The sequence below is a fragment of the Podarcis erhardii genome, assembly GCF_964252035.2.
Source record: "Podarcis erhardii genome assembly, chromosome: 8".
NCBI lineage: Eukaryota > Metazoa > Chordata > Lepidosauria > Squamata > Lacertidae > Podarcis > Podarcis erhardii.
Window position 1 is genome coordinate 69,924,625 of NC_138499.1, and position 8,756 is coordinate 69,933,380.

Here is an 8,756-nt window from a genome sequence, read left to right on the forward strand (position 1 = left end):
TATAAATAATAAAATTATTATTATTATTATTATTATTATTATTATTATTATTAGTGTGTTTTCCTAGCTCATCAGGTTCACAATTTAAACTGAGACTAGATCAGGTTCATAAGCCGATTGGGTAAGGAATTGCTCATTTTGCCAGCATTTTCCTGACACGCTTAGCATGCTGTCCCAGTATAAACCCATTCAATGTATTCTTCATATTAGGCACTTTGAAGCAGTTGTCAAGTAGTATTCAGGGGAAGCTGATCTCTTTAACCACCATTCTTGATGCAACCATGGCAGGTTCAGCAGATCTGTCAAAAATGGAAATGCAGTCTACAGAACCATCCTTTGGGTCCAATCAATTGCCCGGGGAAAGTTCAAAGGCAGTCGGATATGTCCCAATGGCAGGCTGCTGCATCACTTGTGCACTGCCAATGCATTTCTGCCCTAGCTAAGCAAGAGTCTAACAAATAATAACAACAACAATAATAAATTTTATTATTTGTACCCCGCCCATTTGACTGGGTTGCTCCAGCCACTCTGGGTGGCCTCTAACATATATAAAAACATAATAAAACATTACACATTAAAAGGCTTCCCTATAGAGGGCTACCTTCAGATGTCTTCTAAAAGTCAAATAGTAGTTTATTTGTTTGACATCTGATGGGAGGGCATTCCACAGGGTGGGTGTCACTACCAAGAAGGCCCTCTGTCTGGTTCCCTGTAGCTTTGTTTCTCACAGTGAGGGAACCGCCAGAAGGCCCTTGGAGCTGGACCTCAGCGTCTGGGCTGAGTGATGGAGGTGGAGACGCTCCTTCAGGTATACTGGGCCAAAACTGTTTAGGTTTTCAGATTATGCACAGCTCTTCCTCAGGCTTTGATTATGAGAGCAAAAAATAAATAAAAATCTAATAGTTGAGATGGAAGCAACTGGGTAGTCAGGCTGATGGTTACTTGGCTGCAGAAGTCTACTGGCCATTGCTGTTGGCATGGAGATAGTCATGTGTGATGACTGGCCATTCTGATGTCATGTGTGATGTCACAAAGAGGATATGTTTTAATGAGAAGGAATGCGTAACTAAGACGTAAAGATGGATGATTGACAGAGAAGCTGAGGGAAGTCCAAAAAGAGAGAATTTGTTTGTTAAAGATTGGATAAAATTGTATGTTTGTGTTGTAAATCAATAAAAATTATTATAAAAAAACACACAAAAGCAGTTAACAGTCAGACGGCATCTCAGCACTGTCAAGATGGATCTCCATAACAGGTGATGAATAGCTTTATTTGGGGGATATATTAACTTTTACTATTGGGGAAAAGTTTTAGATTGGTTTACCAGTTTGTAACCCATCAAGCTGAGGCCAATAAATATACATTTGCAACCCTGTACCCATTAAATAATCAACTTTAGAGGTGACTTTGGGACGGATTCATTCAACCACATTTCCTTTCTCAAGAAAGGTTAGAAGGCATGTAATTTGAATGGCTATTGCTCTCTGCTGTTAGGGTGTTGTCAGCGGATCCTGGCTCATTGCCCAGGAAAGTATAAAGACAAGGAAAAGTTTCATACACTCCTTTTCTATTTCAAACTTTACAGAGAGAGGCTATAGAACCCAGCCTCTTGGATAATGGCTTTGTCCCGAGTGAATTTCCACCCTCCGTCTCCCCACTTGCTCATCCATTACTTCTATGGGTGCTACTACCTGCCCTCTGTCTTTGAGGTCTTTTCTCTCCTACTTTTAAGGCTCGCCAGGTTCTGAGAGATGGTAGGTCTGGAATGCTTTCTAGCAACAACATGTCAGCCAGCTGCTCTGGCTCTCCCATGATTTCCCAACTTTCCCCCTCCTCTGCCTCTGAGCTGCAACCTCCCTCAAACCCCTGTTGTAAATCTACATTGTCTTCCTCTTCCTCCTCCCTGGAAGGATCAGGATGGAGAGGAGGTCTCCACCATTCCTCCTCTGCCCAGTCTCTGACACTACCTCCTCCTCAGCTGCTTCTTTTTCCTCTCTGGACTAGCTATACAGCTCCAAATAAAACATTTAAATGTGTTGTAAATATACTAATGTGACACCAGATGGCGATGGTGAGCTATGCCAAATGCAATGTATTTTTCAAAACGTTTTTTAATAAAAAAACATTCTCACAGCATTCTTTACATGTGTGTAGATTGCACCTCTCGCTCACTCAAGTCTGTTGTGGCTCAGCATCCAACCATCCTGACAACCCCTTCATCTCCTGCCCTATCTTAAGTCACCCATCACCACTCTCCTGAGTCTGAGCCTTCCTCTTCTGATGCTTCCACAGGGGGTTCTCTGGCTAGGACCTCCCACCACTCCTTCATGTCCAGCCAGTCCCTGACACAGGCTAAAGAACAGGCTCCAGTTCAGGTTGACAAGGGTCGACAAGCAAAGGTAAAGCCAGAGGCAGGACTGGACCTACCCTTAGATGGGATTGCAGCAGTTAACGGGGGAACTGACAGGTGATGATGATGACATAGAGCACCTTATAAACCCTGGAATAACCAAGATCTGCTACACAGCACATACATTTCCAGCAGCTATGATCTCTCCAGCTTCAAGAGCAGAAATAATCGATACCTGTGTAGGATGGCCGTGTTCCACTGACCATAATAAAGGAAGTCAGACAAGCAGACTCCATTTCGGGTTTGCGTTTGCAGAGGTGGCTTTGGTTTCTCTTTGCCTCTCTCCTCATATTTCATGCCTTCATGCAATATTTACAACTGAAAGAAAGCATTCTATATCAGGAAGGAATGATAAAGGGATGCTTTAGTCAGAAATGCAAGCAAAGAGGAAAAGACTTGCCTCGCACTGCAATGCTCAAGGGACTAACGGTCATTTAGAGAAAACACATCTCAGAAGCATCCGACAAAATGCAGCTCCACAACTCACTCGGCTCTAACCTGCCTGTTTATTTAGAGTGGATACGCGAAGGTTTGCGTCTGCCCGAAGAGTGTGGTCAGGAATATGGTCCTATAAATAGTTGGCAAGTGTAAAGCGGGCTACAGAAATGCTATGGGAGAACAGAACAGAACAGAACAGAACACACTGCTGCAAAATATGATTTTAATAAGCAGCACCAAGCTAAATCCCTGTACGTTTCAAATTGTTCTTCGGAGGAAATTGTATCTGTTTAACTATTAAAGATTCCGTTCTTGTTTGCTGTTTGCTCAAAAGCCACAGTTTGCAAACTTGGCTAGCCTTGGCCACTGAACTGTTCAGTTAGAAACTTGCAGGGATTTAGCTCGGCACAGCTTATTAGAATAATCTTTTGCACCTCTTGCTGTTTACCACTCCACTTTCTCCCATCAAAATTAAACGTACGGAATTCAGCCGAGATATGCACATTCTGCGATGCCTGTTGGGGATTATGCATGATGGCCAGAGAATGTACAAAAATCAGCCATCGTTTGCACATTTCCCATGGCTTGCTGGAGACTATAAATAAGTAAATATATTTATAAATAAATGGAATACATGCGATCTCATATCACATGACAGTGCAGATAAAAAAGAGCAAGGGAGGAATGAATTTTCAGGTGTAAGATTAAAGATCAGCACAGTCAAATCAACCAGTGGGTGTTCATTAAGTGTGATGGAGCCGTGATGCTCTATTCAGACATTTTACATGAATGTGTGACACCATTACATATAAAGTGCTTTTCTTTTCTTGATTAGGTAGCACCATTTGGGATTATAGACCTCTACATGTGAATTCTATGGACTGCCATTTATTACAGCTGATACCCTCATGACACCTGGTGACAAATAAAATGTTCATGGATGGAAGGCATTAAAATAAATTCAAAATGAGAGAACAGCCAGAAAACACCCAAGAAGAACCTCAAGCATCTCTCCTGAGAGCAGTAGTGTAGCCTTATTAGACTTTATCGATGGTAGGGTGAGTGTTGCTCCCAGAACAGGGAGGAAGGAGTCAAATGACACCAAGGTTGATTCAGAGAAAGAGTTTATTCTGCTCTCCGGATAGCTGAAGGCACTTGTGTGGTTAGTTCACAGCAAGTCCAAAGAAATGAGAAATTTCATGTGGTATATATATCCTCCAGGCACCCTCTCCCCCCTTCCCCAGGAATCCAACCACGTCAGCTCATACACGCAAGCTGACATCCATGACCATAAACAGATATTCCTGTTCCGGTACATTTGACCATAAAAGGTTGTTCCTGTTTCTATACTCTTATCTTGGGGCAGGAGGTCACCAACTCTAAGAACACTCCTGGCACTGTTCCCGGGTCTCTTGTCAGACCTGACAAGGTCTGTGCATCTTTTTGTGGTCAGGATGTAAGACCCAGACGTGCCATCCCTGCTCCACGGAACTGACAAGGTCATCCATTGCCATCACGGACTGATAAAGGAGAGGGCTTTGAGCACTTGTTTATACAGCTGGGTTTCTGTTTACACATTGACTCAAGAGCTCAAGTTAATGCATTTTAGAAATACTCCCTTGGAGAAGGAAAAATGAGGATTTTGGGTCCCATTTCAGACTGACTGCACAGAACCCATTCCTTCCCCCTTCAGTAGCAACCAACATTTGCCTACAGTAATACTTTTAAATGCACACAAATTTAAAAACAAAACGGCAACTGAAAGCCTATGAGTTAAGATGAGTTGAAAGCATCTGACCAGAAACCCTATGTTTTTGTCATTTGCACGATCTGCATTTTTATATAAGAGGAATCGGGAATAACATCACCCTTATCAGCATGATGGCAGGTGATTGGTTACCATTCTACAGTTGCAGCACTGCTTTGTATTTAAGGGAGACTTAAGAACTGCACACCTGCAACCACAACGTGTCAACAAGGTCATAAAATGGAACATTACTTTTCTGAACTCCGACTTCCAGTTTTTTGAAAAGTGGCTCAGCAGGAAGAGGGAAACCTATGAGTACCCTGCTCATACAACTTAGACAAAAGTATGCTATCCCGAGAAGATACTCTCAGTGCACTCTCAGCACTAAAATTACAACTTACCCACCTGGGAAAGTAGTGTATTGTGCCTGGTTTGTTGTGGTGGTGGTTAAGGGCTGAGGTGGGGGAAATGGATTTCAGTTACAAGGATCAACTCAAAGGGTAGCAATTTTTTGTCAGAAGAAATTATATGGACGCTATCAGCCCAGACAGCGTAAGCTGAAGCAGAGAAAGTTACCAGCTGAGTCCAAATTACAGAGTATTTGTCTGATGTTATTTAACCTTTCTGCAAAGATTGCTCCAAGTGTTTTGCTAGAAAGTGGAGAGGGTCATGTTGATGCTTCGGCCTCCCCCTTTATTATCTGGGCCGTACGGCACAACTCTAAACAAGGCAACACATTTACCCAAGCTTCCGTGTGCTCCTTGCGACTTTGGGTTCAATTTGCTTCGCATCTCAAGGCGAAGCTCCCTAATTTGCGCTTTCTGAAACAATACGCGAGCCGCAAGGCAGCCATCCTTCAAAATTTGCACTTATTTGAAATTTGCAATGCCACGTAAGCCAAATAATATGTACACAAATGCATATACGGGGATAAAGCATGCGTTTTATTTTTTTTTAATTTTTTTAATTTTATTTTATTACAAACATATAAAATAACACATACAGAAAAAAAAGAAAATTACATAATAGAGAACATAACAGAAAACAATAAAAGAAAGAAAAACTATACACATAAGAAAATTTCCGATCCCACACATACAAACAGTTAACTTCCAATTAGCATGCGTTTTAAAAGTGCAAGAGTCCATGAAAATAACAAGCAAAAATGTGCATGGAAATGCTGGTGATTTTTTATTATTATTTAAAAAAATCACTGGCTGATGTGAATGACTAGAAGAAGGAGAAACTGGGGGGAACTGAAAATGACAGATTTGGCCATCCCTAAGCTAGAGAGCTCCATTCTTCTCCCACACCTGGCAGCCTTGCCTGCTGCTGCAGCAGAAACCTTGCATCGTCTCTTGCTCATGGAATGCAAGTGGAACATTGCAAGGAGTATGAGGGAGCAGTGGTATCAATGGCAGCTTTCTCCTTCCTGGGGCAATGTCATCGCTGGAAGAGAACTATTCACCTGCAGACACCTGCTGCAGAGCCTGCCCTTCTACCTGGGTAACTGTGCTCCTCATCCCTATCTCCTTCAGTTTAAAATGTATGTCCTTGTGTCACCCAGCTAGAGTGAAGACAATGTAGCTCTCCAGTTGTTAGACTGCAGCTTCCACTGGAGCAAAACAGTTTGAGCATCTTACGCCGATCCTGGTCTGACTGCACTGGCTACCAATTAGTTTCCAGGCCCTGTTCAAAGTGCTGGTTTTGACCAACAAAGCTTTAAACGGCTCAGGACTGCAATTCCTCAAGGACCGCCTCTTCCCATATGAACCTACCCAGTCCCTGAGATCATCTTTTCAGGCCCTCCTTCGTGTGCCTCCTCCTCGAGGGGTCTGGAGGGTGGCAACATGAGAACGAGCCTTCTCTGTAGTAGCTCCCCATCTATGCAATGCTCTCCCCAGGGAAGTTCACCTGGCGCCTTCATTATACACCTTTAGGAGCCAGGCAAAAATGTTCCTTTTCAACCAGGCCTTTGATCGACATCCTATGCCCTTTTAAAATGTGGCTATTGGATTGGTATTGTTTTTATTTTGATTATGTATTTTCGTTTCATATTTTGATTTTGTTCTGTGAACCACCCTGACACCTCTGGGTATTGGAAATTTAAATTCAATAAATCATCATCATATCATCATCATCATTCCTGACTGTTGGCCATGTTGGCTGGGACCGATGGGAATTGGAGCCCACCGATATCTGGAGAGCCACTGTCTCCAGAAACCTAGTTCCAAAGCTAGCCTATCTTGTATCTGTGTCTTATTATGCATCCTCTGTAGGGTCCTTGCCAATGAGTGAGTGGACGATTCAGAGTCAAAGATGGAGAGCAGGTTTTGACAACCATACACAAATAAGTCAGGAAGCAAAATAGTAGGATCTGTATAAAGGATCACCAATAATGACTTGGGATTCCCATTGGTATAAGGTTAAACATGTATTTTGTCCTCTCCCTCTTGGTTGTTGTTGTTTAGTCGTGTCCGACTCTTTGTGACCCCATGGACCAGAGCACGCCAGGCACTCCTGTCTTCCACTGCCTCCCGCAGCTTGGTCAAACTCATGTTCGTAGCTTCAAGAACACTGTACAGCCATCTTGTCCTCTGTCGTCCCCTTCTCCTTGTACCCTCCCTCTTGGTAATCAGCTGCAATGCATAGTTGTCAGGCTTCAGTGAATTCCGATCCTTTCCCCTCTCACAGCAGACATCCAAGAAAGTAGACGAGGAAGTTCTTATCGAGTCTTTATTCAGTAATTCACAGCAAGAGGATCATGTACCTCTTAGATTAATGGCGTTGCTCCAACTGAGCTCCTCCCCCCTCCCTTCGTAGCAACAGCACTTCCCTTTATGGTGGCCATCAGGGTTAATTGTCTCTGTGGCCTTTGCTCTTCCACTTTCAATGCACGCTAGGTTCTGGGAGAAGGGGGGGGGGTCAGAAATGCTCTCCAGTGATAATGTGTCAGCTGGCTGCTCTGCCTTTGTCTCCCCCTTTTCTCCTCCCAACTCATCTGTTCACCTGTCTCTGAGCTGTGAGCTTTCTCAAACCACTGCTGTAATTCAATACTGCCTTCTTCTTCTCTGGAAGGTTTGGGAGGCAGTCTCCACCATTCCTCCTCAGTCTTGTCCCCCTCAGTCCAGTCCCTGACATCAGTCTTGCAAAGCCAGATCAGCAATGCAACCCCATCCATGCCACCCGACCAGTCGCTACTGGACCTGCCCCCTTCATTTGCGTACCTCTGAATATTTCCCCGAAGTCTGAAAACACCATGCTTTGAGGAAACAGCTACCTATATTGTGTAAGCTATGGGTGAAAGAAAAAATAAGAAATAGAGAGAAGGATTCACTTTGAGCCCCATCAGCAGAAGGCATGTGTAAAGATGTCTGCTTGTGCAATGGGGCTTTTACTACCCCTTCCCCTTCTTAGTGTCGGGTGGGTGGGAGAACCCCCAGAACAGTGCAGGGAGGGGAGTGCTGAGATCATTCCGTCTGGGAGGCTGAAATGCTTGCACTGCAGGCAACGTTGAATTCCACCCAGAAATGTTTTCCTGGAACACTTATAAGGACATCCAGAAAAGGACACCTGGCCCCCAATAACAGCAAAATTGAATGGATTTGTTTTTTGGCACAGCTCCTGTTTCCGCTGATGAAGAGGCTGCTCAGTGGGGCATGTGCACTGGAAACATGTGGAAAGTTCATCAGTGACAAAGAGAACTGAGCATCATCCATTTCACCCAACAGTACTGTTTATGGCACAGATGATGAATGAGACTTGCTGACAATGATGGCCTGGGGGGGCCTTTCGCAGAACACGATGAAGTACAATTAGTGCTCGGGGCTCTTGAAGAGTGCAATACAATGCAATAAATACTTCCCATGAAGTATTAAAACACATTTTTAAAAGAGGGAAAAGATGATGCCCTAAAAGGGAAAGCAGCGGTGAATGTCCTAACAGCCTGTAGGACATGGGGAAATGTGCCTGTCTGGTGCACAAAATAAGATTGGGGGGGGGGAGGCGACTGTTGTGCTCTTGCACAGATCCCACTCATTAACTGTAATGTGTTTATTTATTTAAAATATTTGTGAATCACCCATAATCATAGATCTAACTGATTTACCGCAAAATAAAACACAGAATAGCTTGCACCGTAAATTAAACGGCAGAGTAAT

At 43.6% G+C, this 8,756-nt stretch overlaps 1 long non-coding RNA gene across 1 annotated transcript; it reads left to right on the forward strand.

Moving 5' to 3' along the window:
* The first annotated feature begins 1,199 nt into the window (after window positions 1–1,199).
* LOC309348121 lies at window positions 1,200–8,480 on the forward strand. Its single transcript, XR_014159186.1, has 2 exons — window positions 1,200–1,256; window positions 8,218–8,480. It is a non-coding gene; the product is annotated as an uncharacterized lncRNA (long non-coding RNA).
* The last annotated feature ends 276 nt before the right edge of the window (window positions 8,481–8,756 follow it).